The sequence below is a fragment of the Sciurus carolinensis genome, chromosome 12 (genome assembly GCF_902686445.1).
Source record: "Sciurus carolinensis chromosome 12, mSciCar1.2, whole genome shotgun sequence".
Lineage (NCBI taxonomy): Eukaryota > Metazoa > Chordata > Mammalia > Rodentia > Sciuridae > Sciurus > Sciurus carolinensis.
Window position 1 is genome coordinate 60,110,901 of NC_062224.1, and position 27,575 is coordinate 60,138,475.

At 37.3% G+C, this 27,575-nt stretch overlaps 1 protein-coding gene across 1 annotated transcript in view; it reads right to left on the reverse strand.

Annotated features, from left to right (window-relative positions):
- Smyd3 (SET and MYND domain containing 3) overlaps window positions 1–27,575 on the reverse strand; it is a 734,617-nt gene that overhangs the window by 328,629 nt on the left and 378,413 nt on the right. The gene's annotated exons all lie outside the window — the stretch shown is intronic.

Consider the following 27,575-nt stretch of genomic DNA (forward strand, 5'->3'; position numbering starts at 1 on the left):
TATAGTAACTGGTAGAGAGGTAGATACACAGGTCAATGGAACAAGAGTCCAGAACTAATGAGAAAATCTCTGGGATCTAAGACTAGACAAAGAGCACTTGGACTCAACACCAAAAGCAAAACTCACAAAAGAAAATATTGATAAACTGAACTTCACCAAAATAAAAATTTACTCTGCAAAAGACTTGTTTAGAGAACAAAAAAAAATTATAGACTAGAAGAAATTATTTACATATCTGACAAGTGATTAGAATATATAAAACACTCTCAAGACTCGATAGTTTGAACAACTGAACATCTTATTTAATGCAGTGAAGAGAATCTCCCCAAAGCATGTCACTTCAATCAATCATATGGCATGACTGAGATAAAAGTAGAGCATCATGAGCACTCCATTCCCAGGCTCTTGGATTTATTGAAAATGTTAACTGGTCCAAATACCACCCCCCCAAAAAAAAGCAAAATAAATACTTTAGAAAGGACTGAGTTTTATTAAGCTTAGTATTTATTAATAATATCTTAATTTAGTTTTCCTTAGTTAAGAATTTAAACAAGAAAGGTCTGTAACAACTGCTTTTTCGTCTAAAACCATGATCCTCAAGTTGTGTCATCACAATTGGCACACTGCGATGTGGCTTTACTTGAGGAACATTAGAAACATCCTCTCAAGGAAATTAAGGAAATTCTCGCTTTCATGAATATGTTACTTTTTAGGGCTACTTTTTCATAGAGTGCTTGCCTGTCAAGCACAAGGCCCTGGGTTCAATCCCCAGCACCGCGGGAAAAAAAAAAAAAGATCATATTATTTTTCAGAAAAAGTAGAGGAGACAGAAACCGATATGAACTCTAATGCTAGCAAAATAATGCTTTAAAACTTACTTCACTCTTAATAGTCACAGCTGAGCTAGTAATTAAATTGTTGTGGTTATTATAATTAAAATTAAACTTTAGGTTTTCATTTTTAAATTGCAATTAAATCACTGGCATCTATATGTTAAATATACTTCAAAAAGAATATACTCTTCTTATGATCAACTAATTTAAAATGCATATTTTTGGACAAGAAGAAACCATTTCTATGCACAAAGATATCCCTGTAGAAATGACTAGGAAACCTTTAGATAAAATGACATTTTAATCTTCCTCTACAAACCACATTTCCTACTTACCTCCCTAAGCATGTCAGATCACTTTGTCACTTTCTGTATTACATTAAGAAAGATGTTTTCATTTCCCACCTTTTCTTCTGTAAGTGGCATATGACTGACATTTCAGGAGGGATAGCCTTTCCTTGGAAATGTTCCCTTTTTTTGAAATAGTACTCCAAACTGGGTATGGGGGCACATACCTGTAATTTCAGCAGCTCAGGAGGCTGAGACAAGAGGATTCCAAGGTCAAAGCCAGCCTCAGCAATTAAGTAAGGCCCTGAGGAACCTAGCAAGGCCCTGTCTCAAATAAAAAATAAAAAGGGCTGGGGTTGATCAGTTCTTAGTACCCCCAGGTTCAATTCCTGCTACCAAAAAAGAAAAAAAGCATAATCCAACCTAAACCCCATTAAGATGTAATTTAAAATTGGGCTTGTTACATAAGCACTTAATAAATATTTATGTATTCAGTTCAGCTAGATCTTTTATACATTTATAAATAATCCAGATAATTTATAGACTTTTTAGGCAACATTTAAATTATATTCCAATAATTTTCATATGATAAATTAACAAACTATATGCTTCTAGCAGGTCCACTGATGTGCTTTAGGACCCAGGAATGCTTTGAAATATTACAGATTTCTTTACGTATATGTATATATGCTTATAATAGTGTTAAGTATCTGTGAACGAAAAGAAGTTCAAAAACTATTAGTTAATTCTGAAAGGGACATTATATTATTTAAACATAAGCAGTATCTTTGAACACTAGACAAAAGGTCCTTTGACTTTTAGAGGGCTTAAGTAACTAGGCATCTATCTATCCACTTACCATATGCAATTGAAATTGGTTTACCAAATACAAATATTCTTTTTTTTTCACTCTCTTTTATGACTCATTTTAAATTTTCGGTTAAGTACTAAGTAACAGCTATGTTTAAAGGATGCTTGTTTGCATATTAAAAATTATATCCCCTAGAAAATGTGTAAGGTCAAACTGTAAAGGACACTGAACATATGTGCTGGAGGGGCTGCTGTTTGATTCCTCAGTGTTGATATAGGCAGTGAGAGTCAAATTGCAGAAGAGATTCTGTCTTAGAACTACATTAAGGGATGGGGATATAGGCCCTGGGTTCGTTCCCCAGCACCACCAAAAAAAAAAAAAAAAAAAAAAAAAGAACTACATTAATATTTCAGAACAAGAAAATTACTATTACTTAAAACTCTAACATGTTCATAAAAATTCAAGAAATAGTTCTTTCTCTTATTATGATACACTGAAGAGCAACAAAGGCTCATCCACCTGAAAGCTTTCCATTTCAAACTTTTTAAGATAGGGCTGTTTCCACTACTCTTCTGTGGACAGCTTCAAGACCCTATATCATTCGTCCTTCTGTATCTAGCCTCAGGTGTTGTGCCTAGTAACACAAGTTAAGGCAAAATGTTTCTGAGTAATTAATATATGACCTAATTAAATCCTATAATTTGAACCTTTGGAAGTTACTCAAATTTATATAACTTAAGTATTCTCAAAAGTAACAGGGGGTCATAAATAAGTCATCTTAAGGACATGTGTCAAGATTTTCCATAAAACTATCACTTGTAATAACATTCCTTAAGTCATCTCATGACAAGTCCATGCTAATAAAACAGAAGTAATTGGGCAGAGAACATAAACTTATTTATAATGCAGAGGCAACAAGCAACCCCAACATCAATCACCTTAAAGCTCCTCCACTAAAATGAGCCTGGATATTATCACACACATACCAAATTACTTGTACACCTATACTGACACATGTAGAAACAGTGTAGAAATAACAGCTAAAATGATTTTCATGTACAAATCAAAATTAAATTGTAAATAAAAGAGAAGAATATAAGATCAGATAACACAAGGAATGATTAGGAGACATCCAGTTTTAACTCTCATCTGGCCCTTTACCACAGAGTTTTCTGTCCTGTTTTTAAAGTGTCTGAAGGATCATGCAAGTATTTTAAGTGTAAGGCTTCCCAAAACGAGGGCAATTTATGCAAATAAGAAAACTGTATGAGAATAGAAGAAGGTTCTCAAATCCAGCAGTACTCACTGATTAATAGAACCTGGGATTGTTAGATCAGAGAATCACTGGTACTGGTTCACTGTCATTCATGCCCTGAAATCCTCTCAAATATGTCAGTAGTTGTACATGTTCCCAAACCACCATCTCAACATCATGCCAAGCCTGGCATTAACAGTCATATACAATACATTCTATAGAATTTAAAACTCAGGCTAACTGTGGTAACTACATAAGCTCTGTCCTGCTTTGTAGTTACTATCCTACACTAGCATAAAAACTAGCTATTCAGGTAAGCAGCTCTCCATTTTTGAGTTTGCTGTCCATTAACAATTTCAAAAGCAGAGGTCAATCGTGCAGATTTAAAAGCTGAAAGAATGGCAGACACTTCAGACATCTCATGGAGGAGCCCAGAAACAGCTGGGAAGAACCAACTTCCTGTCCCCCAATTACACACACCCACTAGTCATTCCCATCTGGGCTCTAAGAATTTCCTTTGTTATGTATTGGTCACTTACAAAGAGAAGAGATGGGTTCTTCAATGGCAAAGACAAGTTGCATGGAAGAGACAGGATGTAAACAGAAGCCTGCAAATATCTAGGAGTGAGGAAGACGATGGAAGGCAGCCTGGGGCGATGAACAGTATTGTCTCTGCACAACTCTGCAGAATTGGCACAGCAAACACACCAACCAGTAAACAACTTTAAGACAAGGAATATAGCTTACCAAATGAACTGAGAGTAAAGAATGAATGAACTAAAGAACCAAAGAACATATAAAATAAATGAATAAATAAGTGAACCTGTTATGGGCTGACAGATCTGACTCCATGAGAATGTTGTAGGCCAGACTATAAGGGAAATGACTAAACAGACTCCATTTTGCTCTGAAGACTCCATGTTATGTAGGAAATAAGCTTCTCCCATGGGAACACCCCGCCTCTGTACCCATCATCAGTTACTTAGTGTGGCATGTTTAACAATACAGAATGATAATTCCTATGTAAAGAAAAATTGCTCTCTTTTGATTCCTAGTGCTCCTAAACAATGTACCATGTGAACAGTGATTGTGTGGATGTTAATATCCATTCTTTAGTTTGTACCTAGGTAAGGGTCATTTTGACCCACTTCCCCCTCTGTCAATGATCTCATGATGTTAATGTGTAATTTTGAATCATAGCAACAGACACTTATGATTAATGTAATTTTTGGTATAAGAACCCCTACAACCCTGTGGTCGGGGCTGTTCTCCCAATAGCCATTTTTTGGGGCATTGTGTGAGACAGTCAGCTGGCCGGCTTAATAAAGACTCTCAAATTTGGACTTCTCAGTGGTGATCGGTCTGTTCTTAAGTTGCGCCCCATAACAAATCTATAAATGAATGGAGCTGATGGATGGTAGACTGGAACTAACATAAGACAGTCCTTAATGCCAGGGTAATGAATCTGAATCCATCCTAAAAAGATGAGAAAAATATCATATTCCTCAGAGTTGAAAAGTGCACAGTATGCCCAATTGTATGCAAAGACTTGCCTAAAAGTAATGAGAGTTCACTCAAAGTTTTTTTCATTACAAGATAAGTGACTGAGGAAGATCATTCAGGCAAGAATAGGGGAGAATAAGAAACAGAAGTTTTACAACAAATATAAGAACTACAAACTAGACTACTGTTTTTGATAACACAAGATCAAAATATGTTATGCACATGATAATAGGCATTTGGGAGCTAATAAGCTTTTTAAAAATTGACACAGGGCTGGGGCTGTAGCTCAGTGGTAGAGTGCTTGCCTAGTACATGTGAGGCACTGGGTTCAATCCTCAGCACCACATAAAAATAATAAATAAAAAACAAAGGTATTGTGACCACCTACAACTAAATTTTTTTTTAATTGAGATAAAATTGACATACTGTAATATCCATGCTTTAAAGAGTACAGGTTAGTGGGTTTTATTATATTTTCCAAAGTTGTGCAATCATCACCCCAATTCCAGAACATTTTCATCACTCCAGAAAGAAACCCTGAACCTATTAGCAGTAACTTCCCATTTGTTCTCCCCCAGTCCACACTTTAATCTTAATATGGATTTTTCTTTTTGTATTTATCTCCCCCAAAATGCATATATGGACATCTGCACACAGCAGACTCTCAACAGGAGATAAATGATTGTCTGCCAAAAAAAATACTGCCAGAACTCAGGATGTAGCAAAGAAGACAATTTTCTTCTCTACCTACCTGAAGTGGCATTTTTACTTTCACTTGGTGAGTAGCAATTTTCAAGGTTCATTAAGTTTTTTAAAGTATAACTTCATTTCCCAACTGCAAAGGTTTAAATTATTTCTCTTCCCTTTGGATACTATAACAACCTAAATATAGCGGTCAGATCAAAAGATAGTTTAGGTAGATGGTGTACAACTAATCTCCCATTTTTGGTTACCACAGCAGTATCATAAATGATTTTTCCTACAAGTCACAGAGTGAGACGGGTTCTGTCTAGGAATGCACATAATTTCTCTGCAAGTCCCTAGATGTAAGTAGTATATTTTAGATTCAGTTGATTTCCCCCTACACATACATTTTAAGATCAACTAAGAATACACTTCCACTAAATTTTACATGTCATAGTACTAGTGGGTTTGGGATGGCTCTTTGATATGTGGCAGCACATTTTATGTATGTATGTATATATGCATGTATTTATAGCATATTAATATATGAGTGGGAAGTACATTTTAAAGTAAACAAATCTCTAAATTCCTGTCAGAGATTATTATTACCCAGAATTTTAGAAAACATTTCATTAGGCTTTATATACTTCTTCACACCAAACATTTTTTTGATTTATTCTAAAAAAAAAGAAAACCTTTTTAAAAAAATATTCCTAAGACAATGAAATCTAGCTGAACAAAAATAATATCTTTCTTGCTCGTTTTCCTTGTTCTGTGAATATGGCCCAAGAGACTAAAGTTACAAATAGCACAGATGTTGTACATAGTCTTCATCTGTCCCTTTCCTGCTCTGCCCCCAAGCGCTACACTCCAAGGACCTATACCTTCCTTTCCATGCATCCATCCACACACTGTTTATGAAAGATATTAATATTAAAACAATTGTTTTCATGATATTCAGTTTCTGGGAATAAAAAAACAAACAAACAAAAATGGGTTTGGTTGCTTTACCGTTCCTATGGACTATCAACAAAATCGATTTTTTTAGGCTTAAATCCTTCCAACATACCTAAATTTCTTTCAACTAGTCTGGATATTCAGTCACGTGAAAAATATTTTATAAAGTGTTCAGGTTCATCAAGTTTGCTAGACACAATCTAATCCCTTTTGTATCTTCTCCCAGCAACCCAGGACTTTGTAGGGTTACAGGGTAGTTGAGACAGCAGACACCCAGGGGACATGGCTTTCACAGTCAGTCGGCAGTCACCAAGCCTCTGGCCTTAGCCATTCAGAGGAAGAGGTTTCATCTTCTTCACAATGCCTGAATACCCTGAGGGGATCCTTCATAAATAATTCATGATCAGTGAAAAGAACAAGCTCCAATCAATAAGGAGTAATGGCAAAATTCTCAGCAGGTTCCAGAGGACTGACTGGGTATTGTATTAATATCTGATTAACCTTCCCTGGAAAGTATGATTTTTTTAATAGAAGGAAGACCTAAAATTAACCTTTCAACCTTATGTTTATAAAGGGTCTTTCTCAAGGGACCAAAAAAAAGGGGGGGGGGCTTAAAAAACATCTTTAATGAAAGTAGGAGGCAAACATGAGTATTCAATACATAGAATGACTCAAAATCAGATAGAAAAACAAGAATCTAAAACATTCCTGATTATTTTGTCTAATCTTTAATGATTATTTTCAAGTGTGTGTTTCAGGGGCGTTTTTTAAACACACTTCCATATCTCACGAGAGGAACCTGGAGTACTTTGCACTCTCTTTCTCCTGTTAAACTCTTCTTCTCTATTTGGAGTAAAACTTTCAAACTGCATTGGAGTGGTTGAATTTTCAACACATTTGTTAAACAAAAATAAATTCTGATTTCATGATTATTTTTGCACTTAAATTCAAAATTCTTGACATGTGCTAATATTACCTAGAAATTAAAAAATGATTAACATTGGTGTATTACAGAAGAACTTAAATATAGATTTATTTCTTCAATTTTATTTGTTCAAACTGATGTTCAAAAGAGTCTTAATTTTTCAGCACTCTCTGAGGGGAAATTCGATTAAGAATTTGCTGGAAACTAAAGAGTAGTTGATTAAGTCTTTAAAACATGCCATGGACAATTTTCATAAAGATAAAGCAGAGTTGCCAATATTCATTATCCATTGAAGTAGCTTATCTTTTCACTGAGCATTGATATCTTTTTCATTGTTTAAAGGTTGATCAGAAAACAAATAAGGCAAGAATAGACAAATCATACTTTGATTACATAAGAATAATATCTAACACAGAGATATCTTTTAAAGGAGATAAATGAAAACAACAACAAACAAGAAGGTAAATGGAGAATGCACAGATGTACAAAATAAGTTTTGCTGGTCAACAAAGTACAAGTATCAGGTTCTTGCTGAAATGCTTTATAAACAGATAAGAGGATGAGCTGTTCGGATCAGAAGCTTTTGCTTCAAATTCTAGGTCCACTGCTTTGGTCCTGTATTATCTTGGCAGGAAATTTTCCTCTACGCCTCAGTTCCCTCACCTGGAAAAATATTAATGGTGCTCATCTTGCAATTGTGCTTGTAGAACTAAGAAAGAATATAACCCATGCAAAAGACTTAGCACACTGGGGCTGGCGATGTAGCTCAATTGGTAGAGTGCTTGCCTCGCAAGCATAAGGCCCTGGGTTCAATCCCCAGTACCCCCCTACAAAAAAAAAAAAAAAAAAAAAAAGACTTAGCACACTGAGTAACAAACAAATGTTAGTGATTGTTATGAGACTCACAGTCATAATAACTGTGAAACAGAACTGAGAAGTGATAATACTAATATTAGCCTTTTACGTTTCTACCATCTTCACTGAATGAACTGTTCCACAGTAGAGTATTCCCTGTTAACTAAAGCTTATACTTTCAATCATCAAACCCTGCCATTCAATCCATTTGGAAGGAGATGCTTTTCAAATTCAGGTCATGGTACCTAGCTCAATAGGATAGAGATCAATAGTTACTGTCTTACCTAACTTGCAATAATACAGAGGTACTGTGAGGGGCCATCTAAGTGAGAAGGCTCCGGGTGGCCCCTAAATTCAAGTATTGAACTTTCTTTGAAACTGGTGACTTTCAGGAAAATGAAGTCTCAGAAGTGTCATACGGCAGTAAATCTCTCAGGTCAACCAGACCTAATACATGAGGAACCAGTGACATGAGCCCCAAAGTATTTGGTTCATAAATTGATCCATTCTCTTTGGTACCCCATACTGTACTCAGCTGTCACTGTATTCAGAGAGCACTGAAAACTCTGAAAACATCTACCAGGATTTATTTCATATGACCAAATGTTTGGCAAGTTGAAAGGCTATAGTACAAAAAAAAAAAAAAAAAAAAAAAGAAAAGAAAGAAAAGAAAAGCCTCATAGTAAAAATAAATAGTAGTTATTTCTCCAATTTTGTGTTGTTTGTTCTGTATTCAAAGGATTTTTAATTTCTTAAACACACCTTGATGGGGGAGACATCTTGAAATCTTGCTGTACATCAGAAGAAAGCTAACCACATGGGATATTTTTATGATACTTTCATTTACTGTCCTCAGTTTTCTCTTTCACAGTATGGGTGCTAATAATAGCTTATGTTTATTAAACATGCTATGTAGTGCCAGAAACTGTGATAAGTCCTTTATATAGTCATAGCCCTCCTGAAATGATTCAGAATTACAAATTACTAATCTGACAACATAAACATGTTGTGTGTTTGTTTGTTTTTGGTACTAAGGATTGAACCCAGAGGCATTAAACTACATCCCCAATTTTTTAAAATTTGGGACAGGGCCTTGCTAAGTTGCTGAGGCTGGCTTTGAACTTTCGATTCTCCGGACTCAGTCTCCGAAGCCACTGGAATTACAGGCATGTGCCACCACATCCAGCTGAACATGCTCTTTAAATCTTGGGGGGTGGGGGGGGATCTGAATATTCAACTGATATAGAAACTGCTGATATGAGACTACTCAAAACAGCATTTTGATATAGATTAAAAAACAGATTCCTAAAAAAAAAAAAAAACAGATTCCTATATCAAAAAACCACTTGAGTTTTACATGATTGTCATGAAGTCCAAGCATCTAAAGTTAATTTATTAATAACTAAAACTGATAATATGCCAATGATGCTGATTGATTAATCTGATTTTGCAAGCCGAAAAAAACTTCACTTAAATTTATTAAATGGTTCGGAATTTTGCAAACCAACATAAAAATATTCAAAGTTTATATAAATATATCTCCTGGATTCAGTACTAGAAAATAATATTCATTACTGTTTAAATCAGTATTGAGTTGTACATTCACAATTTAGTTAGAAGGAATGAAGGTCTTTGGTAAAAAGTTAATTCTCGATTTCAAGATGGCGAACAAGAGGGCGGCTGCATTTCACGTTGCTCCAGGACGCAGGATTCAAAAGAGGAGATAGTGAGAGACTTGGGACCAACTCAAAGCCGCCAGGTGAGTCTCTCCCATTGGGGAGGCGTCCCGGATGGGGCCGTAGCCCCAGAACGCAGGGAACTTTGAAGTAGAGTTGCTCGGCGAGACGCCCCTTCCCCCACTGGAGGGGTAAACATGCACAACTGGGATCATCGCAGAGAGGCGGCTCAGCACAGCGCTTGGACTCGGAGCAACCACTGGGGCTCCGGGCGGCTGCCGGAGGCGGAGCTGCGTGGCGAGCTGTTTGAACTCAGAAGGACCGCTCCTGAACACCGGTGGCCTGCCTGGAGGAGGAGCGCGGTGGGTCACTTGGTCTCGGAGCCACCGCTCCTGAACACCCGGGGAGCTACCCCAAGGAGGAGGAGGAGGAACAGGGCGGGTCACTTGGACTTGGAGTGACTGCCTAGGGCTACGGGCGGTTGGCGGAAGGAGGAGACACGAAGTGAATTGCTTGGGCTCCTAGTGACTGCATCAGAAACCCGGCCGCTGTCCGGAGGAGGAGGTGTGTGGCGGGTCTCTGGGTCTCGGAGCTATTGTACGGGGCTCCAGTTGGCGGCTCAGAGGAGGGGTCGCAAAGCCAGGCGATTAGGTGCAGAGCAGGGTCCCAGGAGCTAGGTGGCTTCTTGCTGGAAGAGCCGCACAGAGACACGCCTAGGGGCAGAGCGAAGTTTCCAGGGCTGCGGGCAGGTTCTCTGGGAGAGGCAGCCTAAGGAGACTCGCCTGCGAAGGGTGAGGCTCCCAGGCCCAGGAGGTAGGTCCGGGCCCCTGGGAACATTGCAGAGGAAGACAGCCCAACAAAGGTGGTAGTTGTAGATTGAGGGGAACCTCTAGGAGGGGAACTGACCAGTGAGACGTCCCAACCGAGTGAGTCTTCCCTGCCGGGTGAGGTTTTCCCACAGGGACGGTATAACCAGAGACACAGGCACAAACAGGCCTTGCCTCAGCTCGCAGTCTAGTTCCCCATTGGATGACCATTGGTCAACAAGTGGAGGCACCTCTGCCCACTAGCAGGGAATCTACCCCACCTGAGGGTCACCACCCCTAGAGAGGCAGCTTCTTCGTGGAGCTACGCATTATCAACTTCCTCCAAGACTTCAGGCTACTGAAGGATAAGAGGAGATATACTAGCAATCTTCAGGGACATTATAAGTCGATAGAGGAAATCTGCAATATCTTAATGACCTACTGATTCCTGAACAATATGAGAAAACAAGGGAAGAAAATGCCCCAAACAAATCTAGATGTTACATCAATAAAATCCAACGACAGCAGAAGAAATGACAGAAAGGGAGTTCAGAATGTACATAATTAAAATGATTAGGGAAGCAAACGATGAGATGAAAGAGCAAATGCAGGCATTGAATGATCGCAACAATCGACAGTTAACAGAGCAAATTCAGGAAGCAAAAGATCATTTCAAGTAAGAGTTAGAGATATTGAAAAAAAACCAAACAGAAATCCTTGAAATGAAGGAAACAATAAATCAAATTAAGAACTCCATAGAAAGCATAACCAATAGGATAGAACACCTGGAAGACAGAACTTCAGATATTGAAGACAAAATATTTAACCTCGAAAACAAAGTTGAACAAACAGAGAAGATGGTAAGAAATCATGAACAGAATCTACAAGAACTATGGGATATCATGAAAAGGCCAAATTTGAGAATTATTGGGATTGAGGAAGGCTTAGAGAAACAAACCAAAGGAATGAACAATCTATTTGATGAAATAATATCAGAAAATTTCCCAAATCTGAAGAATGAAATGGAAAATCAAGTCCAAGAGGCTTATATGACTCCAAATACATAAAATTACAACAGACCCATACCAAGGCACATTATAATGAAAATACCGAACATACAAAATAAGGACAGAATTTTAAAGGCTGTGAGAGAAAAGAACCAAATTACATTCAGGGGGAAACCAATACGGGTATCAGCAGATTTTTCAATCCAGACCCTAAAAGCTAGAAGGGCCTGGAACAACATTTTTCAATCTCTGAAGGAAAATGGATGCCAACCAAGAATCTTATACCCAGCAAAATTTACCTTCAAATTAGTCGATGAAATAAAATCATTCCATGATAAACAAAAGCTAAAAGAATTTACAAAAAGAAAGCCAGCATTACAGAACATTCTCAGCAAAATATTTCATGAGGAAGAGATAAAAAACAAAGAAGCAAATCAGCAAAGGGAGGAATCATCCTAAAGGAACTGTCAAATAAAGGAGGAACCAAGATGCGTCAAAAATTTTAAATATGAACCAAATGACCGGGAATACAAATCATATCTCAATAATAACCCTGAATTTTAATGGCCTGAATTCATCAATCAAAAGACATAGACTGGCAGATTGGACTAAAAAGAAAGATCCAACAATATGTTGCCTGCAAGAGACTCACCTCATAGAAAGAGATACCCATAGACTAAAGGTGAAAGGATGGGGAAAAACATACCATGCACATGGACTCAGCAAAAAAGCTGGGTTATCCATCCTCATTTCAGATAATGTGGACTTCAAGCCAAAGTTAGTCAGAAGGGATAAAGAAGGACATTTCATACTGCTTAAGGGAAGCATAAATCAGCAAGATATAACAATCATAAACATCTATGCCCCAAACAGTGGCTCATCCATGTATGTTAAACAAATCCTTCTCAATTTTAGAAACCAAATAGACCATAACACAATAATACTAGGTGATTTTAACACGCCTCTCTCACCACTGGACAGATCTTCCAAACAAAAATTGAATAAAGAAACCATAGATCTCAATAACACAATCAATAATTTAGACTTAACAGACATTTATAGAATATACCATACAAACAAGAGCGAATACACTTTCTTCTCAGCAGCACATGGATCTTTCTCTAAAATAGACCATATATTATGCCACAAAGCTAATGTCAGCAAATACAAGAAGACAGAGACACTACCTTGTATTCTATCAGATCATAATGGATTGAAGTTAGAAATAAATGAAAGAGTAAAAAACAGAAACTACTCCAACACCTGGAGATTAAACAATATGCTATTATATGATGAATGGATAACAAAAGATATTAGGAAGGAAATTAAAAAATTCTTAGAGGTAAACGAGAACAAAGAAACATATCAAAATCTGTAGGACACTATGAAAGCAGTACTTAGAGGAAGATTTATTTCATGGAGCGCATTTAATAAAAGAAGTAAAACTCAAAAAATAAACGACCTAACACTACAGCTCAAAGCCCTAGAAAAAGAAGAACAGACCAACACCAAAAGAAGTAGAAGACAGGAAATAGTTAAACTGAGAGCTGAAATCAACGAAATTGAAACGAAAGAAACAATACAAAAAATTGACAAAATAAATAGTTGGTTCTTCAAAAAAATAAACAAAATTGATAAACCTTTAGCCACACTAACAAAGAGAAGACGAGAGAAAACCCAAATCACTAAAATTCAGAATGAACAAGGAAATATCACAACAGACACGACTGAAATACAAAACATAATTAGAAGCTATTTTGAAAACCTATACTCCAACAAAATAGAAAATTTCGAAGACATCAACAGGTTTCTAGAGACATATGAATTGCCTAAACTGAACGAGGAGGACATACACAATTTAAATAGACCAATTTCAAGTAATGAAATAGAAGAAGTCATCAAAAGCCTACCAACAAAGAAAAGTCCAGGACCAGATGGGTTCTCAGCCGAGTTCTACAAAACCTTTAAAGAAGAGCTCTTTCCAATACTTCTCAAAGTATTCCATAAAATAGAAGAGGAGGGAACCCTCCCAAACTCATTCTATGAAGCCAATATTACCCTGATTCCTAAAGCAGACAGAGACACATCAAGGAAAGAAAATTTCAGACCAATATCCTTAATGAACATCGACGCAAAAATTCTCAACAAAATTTTAGCAAATCGCATACAAAAACATATTAAAAAGATAGTGCACCATGATCAAGTGGGTTTCATCCCAGGGATGCAAGGTTGGTTCAACATCAGGAAATCAATAAATGTCATTCACCATATCAATAGACTTAAAGTCAAGAATCACATGATTATTTCAATAGGTGCAGAAAAAGCATTTGATAAAATACAGCACCCCTTCATGCTCAAAACACTAGAAAAAATAGGGATAGTGGGAACATTCCTTAACATTGTAAAGGTCATCTACGCTAAGCCCATGGCTAATATCATTCTAAATGGTGAAAAACTGAAAGCATTCCCTCTAAAAACTGGAACAAGGCAGGGATGCCCTCTTTCACCACTTGTATTCAATATCGTCCTTGAAACTCTAGCCAGAGCAATTAGACAGACCAAAGAAATTAAAGGGATATGAATAGGAAAAGAAGAACTCAAACTATCCCTATTTGCTGATGATATGATTGTATACTTAGAGGAACCAGGAAATTCCACCAGAAAACTTTTAGATCTCATAAGTGAATTCAGTAAAGTAGCGGGATATAAGATCAATGCACATAAATCTAAGGCATTTTTATACATAAGCGATGAATCTTCAGAAAGAGAAATTAGGAAAACTATCCCATTCACAATAGCTTCGAAAAAAATAAAATATTTGGGAATCAATCTCACAAAAGAGGTGAAAGACCTCTACAATGAGAACTACAGAACACTAAAGAAAGAAATTAAAGAAAACCTTAGAAGATGGAAAGATCTCCCATGTTCTTGGATAGGAAGAATTAATATTGTCAAAATGGCCATACTACCAAAAGTGCTATACAGATTCAATGCAATTCCAATTAAAATCCCAATGATGTACCTTACAGAAATAGAGCAAGAAATTATGAAATTCATCTGGAAGAATAAAAAACCCAGAATAGCTAAAGCAATCCTTGGCAGAGAGAGTGAAGCAGGGGGTATCGCAATACCAGATCTTCAACTCTACTACAAAGCAATAGTAACAAAAACGGCATGGTATTGGTACCAAAATAGAAAGGTGGATCAATGGTACAGAATAGAGGACACGGACACAAACCCAAATAAATACAATTTTCTCATACTAGACAAAGGGGCCAAAAACATGCAATGGAGAAAAGATAGCCTCTTCAACAAATGGTGCTGGGAGAATTGGAAATCCATATGCAACAGAATGAAACTAAACCCATATCTCTCACCGTGCACAAAACTAAACTCAAAATGGATTAAGGATCTCGGAATCAGACCAGAGACCTTGCATCTTATAGAAGAAAAAGTAGGTCCAGAGCTTCAACATGTCGGCTTAGGACCAGACTTCCTCAACAGGACTCCCATAGCACAAGAAATAAAAGCAAGAATTAACAACTGGGATAGATTCAAACTAAACAGTTTTCTCTCAGCAAAGGAAACTATCAGCAATGCGAAGAAAGAGCCTACAGAGTGGGAGAAAATCTTTGCCAATCATACTTCAGATAGAGCACTAATCTCCAGAATCTATAAAGAACTCAAAAAACTCTACACCAAGAATGCAAATAATCCAATCGACAAATGGGCTAAGGAAATGAATAGACACTTCACAGAAGAAGATCTACAAGCAATCAACAAACATATGGAAAAATGTTCAACATCTCTAGTAATAAGAGAAATGCAAATCAAAACCACCCTAAGATTCCATCTCACCCCAATTAGAATGGCGATTATCAAGAATACAAGAAACAACAGGTGTTGGCGAGGATGTGGGGAGAAAGGTACACTCATACATTGCTGGTGGGGCTGCAAATTAGTGCAGCCACTCTGGAAAGCAGTGTGGAGATTCCTTAGAAAACTTGGAATGGAACCACCATTTGACCCAGCTATCCCACTCCTTGGCCTATACCCAAAGGACTTAAAATCAGCATATTACAGAGATACAGCCACATCAATGTTCATAGCTGCTCAGTTCACAATAGCCAGATTGTGGAACCAACCTAGATGTCCTTCAATTGATGAATGGATAAAGAAAATGTGGTATATATATATATATATATATATATATACAGTGGAATATTACTCAGCCATAAAGAATGATAAAATTATGGCATTTGCAGGCAAATGGATGAAACTGGAGAATATCATGCTCAAAAAACCAAAGGAAGAATGATATCGCTAATAAGTGGATGATGACACATAATGGGGGGTGGGAGGGGTTAGTGTTGGGGTTGGAGTTGGGTTTAGGGAGGGGGGCAGGAATGGAGGAAGGAAGGACTGTATAGAGGTAAGGGAGGGGTGGGAGGGGTGGGGGGAAGGGTAAAAATGGCAGAATGAATCAAACAATATTACCCTATGTAAATTTATGATTACACAAATGGTATGCCTTTACGCCATGTACAAACAGAGAAACAACATGTATCCCATTTGTTTACAATAAAAAAAAGAAAAGGGCATAGAAAAAAAAAAAAAGTCAATTCTCCCGTAAAACAGAAAAATTATTCGAAGGTCTATTCTTGGTTTTCCAACACTGTCCCTCTTCCTTACTCTCTCATTTAAGAAAATACCTTTAAATAAGAAACACCTGAATGAGAGCAGTAGCAAATGATCAGGCACTGCTGGCCTCAAACTACTAAGTACACGCAAGTGTTTTTTTCTTTCTTTCTTTGACTGCCAGCAGGATAGCCCTCTGTTTCTCAATCTCCCATCACAACCTGACAGAGTAATCTGTAGAAACTGACTTGTTATTTTGTGTGCCTCCACAAACACAAATGTGCCAGAATATCATATGGAATATTGAAAGGGAAAACGAAGTCAGAAGCTTAGCCATCTTAGCTCCAGCCTTTGGTGCTTCTTCATGGAGATAAGGAGGAGGGTAGGAAATGCCCTGTAAGTCATACTCGAAATGCAACCAGCCCTGCCTAAGGAATCATCACATGGTAAGAAAAAATTGTCACCCACAAAGCAACAAAACTCACTAATGTGGGTTAACAGGCAAAAGAATGGGCTTGGAGTATAGCTTAAAGGAAATATAGCTATAATATATTTAATACATACGCACATGCATCCTCAAATTAGACAATCACGTAGAGTCTGCAAGCCTGCTTAAATAGAGACTGTTCATAAGTCATATACTACTGCATGAAACACAGAAAGGCTTTAAAATTGGAGTCCTTCTTAGTTTTAAACATTTTCTTTGTAGTCTATTGTGTTCAATGGCATTCTAAGCAAGTTCTCTTTATGATACATTTTGAAAGAAAACAAGTCAAAGCAGCCCTACATGAATCATCATAAATGTCAAATTAGTACAGTCTAAATTCTCAAAGACTTTGTTTATTTATGCTTGGGACCCTCTAAGACCTTCCCCAGCTACTATGCTTCCAGATCCCCCACATCTGGTGAGGAAGTCAACATCATTTATCTACATGCCTGGAGGGAGCCCAACCTAACAACCCCACAGAAGGACATTGCTTCACAGTACTGAACATTTGATTTAATGCAGAAAAGGTAACTTTCCAAAAGCCTTGCACTTTCTTTCTCACAGAGCAGCAGCATGATTAAAAAACTGCTTCTAGAAGTTCTTGTAAAGATTTATGACTTCAGCTGGAAGAAAAGCTGGAGATTTTCTTTTCCATTCCCCAGTTGTATTTATAAGCTACTTACTGCAGCCCAGCAAGGCTCTCCTTGCCTCGATCGACAGCCTCCCTGTAGAGCTGACAAGAGGTGATAGCTTCACCCTCCAGAGTGTTACTGAAGATTTGAAATGATGCTGCTGCATATCCTGGGCGCTCTTCAATGCAAGCCTGTGAACTAAAATTCTGAGATGGAACCAGCCTTAAAAGTCTAACACAGCCCCTTGGCAATTCAATTTCTTCTCAGGGAAACACTAAAGAAAGAATGCACTTTCAGTATTTGAAGCTCATTTTTGTGTTTGCAATAGTGTCAGTATGATTGACCCATTATTATTAAACTAAGGTTTTTAATGAAACTCCATTTCACTGTAACATCTAAAATAACAGCTGAAATTGATTAATTATACCCGGGAAGAAAGTAATAACAGAGTTCCCTATTTCAAATACATAATGGGAAGCTGCTGTTTTATTCTTCTAATTATATGAGAATAGATAAAGTAATATACCCTCCCTATCAACAAATTTCAAGAATCTGCTTTTATCCTTTTTCTCCCCTCCAGTCAGAGTCCTTGTTAATGACAGGAGCATATCATAATTTAATTAGCTGACACTGACTGGCAATCTTCCGACTTCTTTTTAATCGGAATCATTTCATAGAACTATCCATAAAGGCCCACTTTGCATAACTAATAACCTTCATAAACAAGACCTTTCGAATACTGCTGACTTTTATAGAAAGACATTTGAACACAGTCACTGTTCCTACTTCACTGAAGACTAGGAAACAGAGAATCTCCCCTGCAAATATACACATAGGCTGATGACAGAAGCATGAAACAGAACTACCAAAATTCACTGCCACCTCACATATGTCACTTAATGATGTATAGCATCTCAGAGGTGAAGCTTTGTGCATGAGAACATGAAAAGCCTTTCAGAAGACTGAATCCTATCAGACTAACTAGAGGAACAATTGTTCCTTAAACACATGATGGGAAGCCAGGTGAGGAGGCAAGTGCCTTTAGTCCCAGCTACTTGAGAGGCTGAGGCAAAAGGATCTGTTGAGTCTAGGAGTTCAAGATCAGCCTGTACAACATAGCAAGACCCTGACTCAAACAACACCAATAACAACAAACACGATGGGGCCATGAGAAGTGGAAGCCTGTAATCCAGTGACGTGGGAGAGATTGCAAGTTCAAGTAGTAGGATTGCAAGTTCAAAGTCAGCCTCAGGAACTTGGTGAAGCCCTGTATCAAAATAAAAAAATTAAATGTCTAGGTATGTGGCTAGGCAATATAGCATCCCTGGGTTCAATCCCCAGTACCAGGGATGGGATATGTGGTAACAACCAAATGTAATTTTCATGGTATTATGATAAAATCTACATTAAATTGCCTAAAAATAGTGTGACTCAGCCTCTACAACACTGATGTTATTCTAGTAACCAGAATCAGGAAATCATGGATGTGTAGTATGTGTGTTAATGATGTAGATGGTGACTTCTGAAAAGTGTTCCAACATTCTCTTTTAGAAAACAATGCCTGTGAACTGAAAAATTACAAAATAATTTTTAGTTAGGCTTGGTTCCTTTTATAGAGTGCCAGGCTCCTTAGACATAGTTTTCTTTTTGTTTTTTGTTTTTTAAGTAGAAATACAAATAATCAGCTGAAATATGATTCCCTTCTCATTCATAACACTGTCATCCATACTCAACTTTTTAGAAACTGGTCTATGTCAAAGTGGAGCTATTCTAGGCAGCAGCTTCTCTTTGGTGTTAATGGTAATTTCACTGTGAGGCATCGCACATTGTCAAACGTCCTGGGTTCTCTGGCCATGGTATTCTTTTGTTAGTTGTGTGCAGGGGGAAGAAAATGGGCTTCGAAATCAGATCTGCATTTCAATCTTAGTTCTGCCACTGTAGCTGCAATATAACCTTGATCAAAGTTATTAACCTCTCTGAACTTAAGGTTCTTATTTGCAAAATGAAGACAGTGATATTATCAGATTTCACAGCATAATCATCACAGATTTTATGACAAATTCTTTGACAAAAAAGTGGGGATGCAACAATTATGTGAAGCTTTATAAAAAAATTTTGTGCCAGTATTATTTAAAAATCATTTATTATTAAACTCTCTTTGATATAAGATTAGGATGCATGGAATACTTGTGACTATACACTGATGCAGTGGCAAAATTTATGCAGTGAAATACCGTAACACTTAACTTACAAGGTTGTCATTAAAATTAATTTTATAAGTAGAGTTTAGCAGTGAGTAGCTGCTCAATAAATAGCAGCTTTTGTTCTTACAGTTAATATACATTAGATTAGGTTAATAAGGCTCACTGAGTTGTGGAAATCAAATTAAATAATTTTGTCCAAGTGCTCAGACAAATAAAAGGCATTGTCTGAATCTGAGCTTCATTGGATTAAAGACAAGTTATAAAGTACACTTCCTGCTCTTCATTTGTTTTGATTACCAAAGTGTGGTTATTGATTAACTGTTATAGTCTCACCAGATTTTCCTGCCTTGAGGGAACCTACAATTTTAAGAGCACAGGCTGGAGAATTCAGATGACCCAATGTTAACTAACTGTACTTTCTGGCTATGTAACCTTCAGTAAGTAGCTCAAGCTTTTTAAATTGACTTTCTTATCTGAGAAATGGAGGTAATAATAACATTTTTCATCTTACACATCATGAGGGTTCAATGAAACAATCCGTGCCAACTGCTAAGTACCATAATGGCATGTAGCAAGTGATCAGTATGTATTAGTGGCTATTTTCCAATTAGTGACAATATAAGATCAGAGCTGATACAGATGAGGAACTAAGGCTTACAAAGCTTAAGAGTCCCATCAAAGTTAAGGAGTAGAAGTAGGGATTTTTAAAAATTTGTTTTAGATATACTTGACAGTTGGGTATATTTTGACATATTATACATATATAGAGTGCAACCCATTACAATTTTGATCCCATTCTTGTGGTGGAAATTTTGTTCGAGGTCTGTTGGAATTCAAAGCTCATTTTTAACCCTGTGCTATTAAATCTCTTAAAACGGTCTCAATCATTACTTAATAATATGCATTTATTAAATATTTATGGTGTATTGATTAAGGGGCTTGTGGTTGAGGAGACAACAATGAAGAAGGCAGAGGGTTTCCCAGGCCTCAAGGAGTTTACATACCTGTGAGAAACTGAGAAGGGACACTACAAGATAGTACGGTACGTGCTCCGATAAGAAAATACAGTCGTCACTTCTCGTTCACAGGGGATATGTTCCAAGATTCCAGTGGATGTCTGAAACTGCAGAGAGTACTGAGCCCTGTTCTAGGTGTTGCCCTACATATACATACCTGTGATAAAGTTTAATGTATAAATTAGGCACAGTAAGAAATTAACATCAAGTAAGAAAATAGAATGATTGTAAAAGTATACTATAAGAAAACTGCCAGCATCACTGCTCTTTGGGCCATTATTAAGTAAAATAACAGTTACTTGAACACAGAACTGCAACACCCCAACAGTTGATCTGATAAACAGCATGGCTACTAAGTGACTATCAAGCAGGTGGAGTCCACAGCATGGATGGGAAGGACATGTGGAACAAACAGATGATCCACGCTACTTGGAATGGCATGAAATTTAAAAACTTGTGTATTGTTTATTCTGAAATTAACCAATGAGTATTTTCAGATCACAGGTAACTGAAACTGAAAAGTAAAACTGTGAATAAGGAGGGACTAAGGTACACAGGGCTGAGGATCAGCATGCAGGTGGAACAGGGAAGTGAATAAACATGGAATTCTTTAGAAGAACCCAGGTTAAACAGAAAAAAACTATTTACATTGCCTCACCCTTTGACCTTTTCTTCAAACAAATATTTCTTGAGGAGTCCAGAGCTCCAGGCATTTAAGTATCAATTTAAACTTCAAGAGCGTAAACGGATCAAAAGAAAGGAAAATGAATATGCCCAGATCTCAAAAGAGCAATTAACTGCATATGCAGGGTAAAGTCAAGGGTTTAAGAAAGAACCCTGTCCACACAAACCTTCTTTTCTTCCCTGCCAAGTGCCAAGCTTCATAACAAGAGACAAAATCTTTCCTTCAGCAACTAAGGAAGAGATAGTAAACGTAAATGGCTTTCTCCTGCTGATGGCCTGCCTGCTGAGGCATAAACCACTGGAAGGAGACCATCCTGAGGGTAAGCTTTTAAGAAGACAGAATAATAGGGGCCAGAAGAGCAGAGGGGTGTAGAAACCAGACTGCGACACAGAAGAACATAAAGGAAATGGACAGTCTGAGCCATCTAAATAATGAGGACTACACACTCATACCAGTCAGAGCAGGAGACATGCAATTAACCTATAATTAGCAAGAGAGCACAATGAATTCTGGGAGAAGAAAGTAGTGGTGGGGGAGGAGGAAGGATTTGGGATGGGAAAGAAAAGAGAAAGAAGCAGCTTAAACTTTCAAGACCCCTTCAAACTGCTCCTAATTTAGGAAGGTTGATAGTATTGTTCACCTCATCACTGAACAAATGAACATAGGGGCCTGCGTGGCTCTGTGTGGCTTTCTGAGTTAGACACAGTCATTTTCTTGTTAATCTGAACATAGGTGTGATAGTGCTTGGCAAAGGACAATCTGTTCAAGAATAATTAGATTCACTCTCATTTCTCTGCCTTAGTGGCAGAAGCACCCGGTGTATTTACAATATCCCATTTTGCTGCCATCTGAATCCATATGTTTGCTGATCAGGTTAAAACTGGAGTTGCATGATGCATTTTTTCACTGTAAACAAACTTTGCCTGGGCAAACCCTATGGGAAGGGAGGGGATCCTGCACTCTTAATTTCCCAGGCTTAGGAAAGGATCCCGTTAGGCATAGTGGCAGCTCAGATGATTTATTGCTGGAGAAAGGCCCATACCTCAGAGGATACCTGCCATGAGTCACAGATACAGCCAAGGGAGCAGCCCTTATTTAAAGTAAGAGACTGGAAAGAAAAGCTGGGGAAAAGCTCCCATGAAGAATATGCCTTTATTACATGTTAAAAGTAACTTGAAACAGGATGTGCTCTGGGGTTATAATTCTATGCTTTGATTTACAGGCAGACTATGGAGTGGAAAAAGAATGGAAGGAAGAAGATGGAGAAAAATCTACAGGCATAGAAGCTTGTAACTGTCCTAGGCATGATACACATCATATGAAAGAGAAAGTGATTTAGCGATATCTGAAATGGAAAGGAAAGTTCCCATTCTAGGCCCCCAACAATTCCTGGGGACAGCCCTTTATTTATTAATAAGTAATGATACTGCATCTGTCACAAATGTGTCATTGAGATGAGGCCAGGATGGGATGGGACCAGTACAACTGAATTGCAATGTGATGCAGAAGCACTGGATTTAGCAATGCCTGACCTTGAAAGAAAGCCCAAGAGAAACAGAGGGTGGTGGAGGAATTTTTAAAAATGGGAAGACAGGAAGTGGGTCCTTTAAGAAGTGGTTCTGTAAAGGAAACTGGAGAAAGGGGGAGGAAGTGGAAGTAGAATGTGGGACCAGAAGAGCCATTGCTGGGCCTCTGGGCCACGCCATGCTTCTGGCTCCTCTATGACTGATGCTCATTTTTAGTTTCGGTCTGGTTTTCACTGAGACATTTCAAAAGATCCTAAAGAGAAAGGCATCAGATTAACTAGAAGTGAATTTTTGTTTCCTTTCAGAAGAGAAATTTTAACTGCCTCTGCCAACAAGGGGATTAAGTCTGCTCTATGAGGGAACTGCATTAAAAATAATGAGGTAGATAAAGAAAAGCTTTTACTATTTTAATGAATTCAAAAGCTGGAAGCATTATTGAGACAAGCAGTGTGTTCACTGTCCTAATCCAATGCAATCACATTTTAAAAATTACTCTGTTTAGGAATTTTTCTGCTACATCAGACAAAATTTCAAAATATGTCAAGTAGATAGGATATTAAAATTAACTTCAAATCCCTCCCCCCTTATTTTATACTGGGGATTGAACTCGGGGCGCTTTGCTTCTGAGCTACATCCCCAGTCCTTTTTATTGACACAGGGTCTCACTAAATTGCCCAGACTAGCCTTGAACTTGCAAACCTCCTGCCTCTGCCTCCTGAGTTACTGGGATTACAGGTATGTGCTACCATGCCAGGCTTAACTTCAAATCTTGAGTGTCTTCAAATAGAGATCAATATTCTAATTCCTAACCTGAAAATACTATAAGACACAAAGCTTCTTTAGAGGCAAAGACAGCTTTTTGGTTACAATTTAATCCAAAGACTTCACTACCATTTAATCCATTCCATGTATATGAGGAGCTCATTTAACTTTTCTGGTTTTGTTCTGGTTCCTATTTATAGCTATACAGAATTTCACTTTCTAAATCACTTCACTGAAGCTAATTCTAATGAAGAAAATGCTACAGTAACATGTAGCATAAACACAAAATTTGTTACACAAATATTATAATCCCCTCAATCTCAGAAGAAAAACATCAGTCTTTTCTTGCCCCAGCAAGTTCAACATCCAAATAAAAGAACATTACCCAAAGAGAGTAAAACATACATAATAAATAATATTCCATCCTTTCTCCAAACAGCACATTTCTTGGCCATTAGGTTGTCACCATTCTGCCCTGTCTTGACACACCGAGCTTAGATATTAGTTCTCAGGTAAGTATGGGGGTGAAAATTACTTTGATAAAGCAGTTAATAGTATTTCTCTCATTTTGAGGTTTTTGTCTTTTTTTACTAGAAACTCACTCATGCTGAACACATTATTCAACAACAAAAAAGTCATCCACCAATCTTAGGTTCAGCTTTAATTTCAGCAAGAGCACAACAGTAGTTATAATTAAACTTAGAAAAAATGTTCAATTCATCTTCCTACAGGTTTGTGATTAAAACCACTCATTCTAAATCATTTTGAAATCTTGTCCTAGCTATCATAAAATGATTATACCATGTTCAACAATTCCTACAACCTCAGTAAAAATCCGGTCTCACAGAACATCAATCTAACAAAATGTTTTATATTGAATTAACAGAACACAGCATAAATTTCAATATGAATATGAACGTTATATGAATGAGTGGACTGGTAATTAGGCCTTTCGTAATTAGGGGTCCAGAGTACCCGGTTTTCATTTCCTAGGTCCTTTCAACATCATCATCTGTCTGCAGTCAGCTAATGCTGTTTTGAATTTCCACTGGGAGAAGGTAAACAGTCAATCCCCTTTTTGCAATCAGGCCTAATAAGGAAATAGGATGAAGCACACTTTACATCTTTTGGTTAAAATGACTAATTACTATAATGTTAATTCTGGGTATACTAAAGTATCCCTCTTCCTAAGAGACAAGCATAACCCAAACCAAGGATTTCTCCTCTACAGTCAGGAAGAAGACAGACTAAGACTGTTTGTCCAAGGAAAGAAAAAATGATCTAACCATGAAAGCCAAAAGAAGCGGGGATATAGGGAAAAGATCACAAGGAGGGAGACAGAAGTAACAAACTCCATTCGTGTTATTACAGTTAGATCCCAATGGCTAATTACTTATCCCCTAGAACTCTGCTAAAAAATGAACATGTTTTAAACATGATGCCTCCAGTTTACTATCCTGAAAAATAATGAAGGTGGAAGGCTTATTCAGAAGCTTGACTCCAGGTTGAAATGATATGGTACAGAAGTTAATACACATAAAATCTTCTACAAGCCTCCCCTCTCCTTTCCTTATGTCAATATATCCTTTTATATGCAGAATGCATGGTGCTAGGGTTTAGATCTAGAATGACCGCCAAAGGCTCTGTGTTGAGGGTTTAGACCCCAGTGCAGCAATGTTCAGGGGTGGGGCTTTGACAAAGTGATTAGGTAATGAGAGTTCTAACCTCCTTCATGGATCCACTGATGGGTCATAATTTGAATGGACTACTCAGAGGTGGTAGAAACTGTAAGAGGTGGGATCTAGGTGAAGGGAGTAGGTTCTTGGGAGCCTTCCCTGGAGGACTATATGTTGTCCCTAGTCTTTCTTCTCTCTTTATACTTCCCAGCTACCATTAGGTAAGCAGTTTTCCTCTGCCATGACTTTCTGCCATGATGTTTCTGCCTCAAGACAGGTCTTAAAAGCAATGGAGCCAGCGGACCCTGAAGTGAAACCTCTTAAAACTTAAGCCAAAATAGATCTTTCCCTCCTTTAAATTGATTTTTTTCAGGCATTTTGATAGCACTGAATAACTGACTGATATAAATGGGAATTCCTGGTTGTTAGTGAATCTAACTCACATTTTCTGATATAACAGTAGAAAAACTATGAGGTTTGAGGCTAAGTAGTGTAAAATCCTGGCTCTGTTACTTAGTGGAATGAAGCAAGTATTTTTGTTTTCCAACCTTCAGTTTTATCATCTGTGATACAGAAATAAAAAATCTTACCTGAACTTCCTTTCTTACCTATTATAAGAAAGGAAACACACATATACACACAGCTTGAAAAGGACCAATCCCAGGATCTTGCATTTGATACACAGTCAATAAATAATTATATTTTGATCTTATTCCTATAATCACCATTCTACCAGTAGATATGTTTTAAAAGATCACTCAATTAGATAAGCAAATAGTTGGCTACTTAAGCACAAATATCCTTAAGGTCTGTTTTAATCTTGAAGGTATATTCGAAGCAATTTGAGGTAGTTCAAGAGTCCAGTTGTATATTCCCAGGGGTTGAGATATATCTAGGCATGTGTATCATTCTAGTAGACCTGCCCTCCAGTAAGATGATGGCAAGAACCAAGAATCTTCTGGGGAAAGTCGTCACCAAAAAAAGAAGAAGCAGTTACCCAAAAATTGAGTCAAAGGACAATGGAGAAGCAATGATGAGAAGTTCAAGCAGATGACCTCAACACCCAAGTCTGAGGTCAATGCTCAGGGGAATGGGAACCAAAAAAAAATAAATAAATGAAGCACTGCTTCTCTAAAACTGCTGTCTTAGGAACTAATTTCTTTGGAATCTATGAACCAAAATAGGTTCACCTAAGGCGAAGAGCTCAGTTTATTATTGGAACAGAAAACATAGATAAAAGGAAATGACTGAGTAATGGAATAGGAGAGGACCCCAGCAGGCAGCCCACATGGAACAGAGAGAAGGCAGCGAGGCCACCCTGCATCTGCAGGACAGGGATGATGTTGTAGAGAAGTAAAGACAAAACTTAAAGAATCAACATGGGAGCAATGGTGTACTCAATGGGACAGTCCAAGGAAAGAACTGACTTGTAGAAATTTTCCATCGTGTATGTAGACAGAGTATGAGGAATACTATATTGTTATATTCACATCTAAACTAGCGTAATCTGCTAAAGTAAGAGTTATGTACCTTGAGAATAAGGTGACCTCAGACTAACTGCTTATTAAGAGGAGGGCTTGGGATGTAGCTCAGTGGTACTAGTATGTGCCTATAGTGGGTAAGGCCCTGGGTTCCATCCTCAGCACCACCAACAAAAAGGAGAGAAAAAAAGGGATTAATAATATTTTTAAAGTACTTACTATGTTTTAGGCACTGAGACAAATTTTCATTTTCATTTCACATAATTTCATTCTAAAGAACAGATTAACAATTTCATTTGATTACATATATTTTCTCAATAAAGGCTTCAGAATAAAAATAGATTTCATTTTGCTGATTAGGCTATACTGTTTGAGTGCATCACTACAGAGATAAATTAATCTGAAATTCACATCAAGTATTTTTATTGATTCTTTTGGAAAAGATGACTATTGTATATACTAGGAGCTCTCAAAGAGGTCAACACTATTTTCGTCATACTAAGATACAATTTGCTTTTTTCACTCTCATCATCTCAGGAGTGGACAGAGGTATTTCCCAGAGGGTGCATGTTATGTTGTGTCATAAGAGATGAGTACACATTAGAGATTTGCAATATTATAAAAAATACAACTTACCTAATCTTTATTTTTGAAAACAGTCATTTTTAATTAGCATATTTACATTAACATTTAATGGGTTGCTATAAATGAACAAATACCCTAATTTCATCATTACATCTTGTATATGTGTATTTAAATATCACTGTGCCCAATATATATGTGCAAATATGTGTCAGTTAAAAATATTTTTCAAGATTGATAGATAAAATTCTCATAAAATGTACCTTTGGTATCTTCAATAATATTGA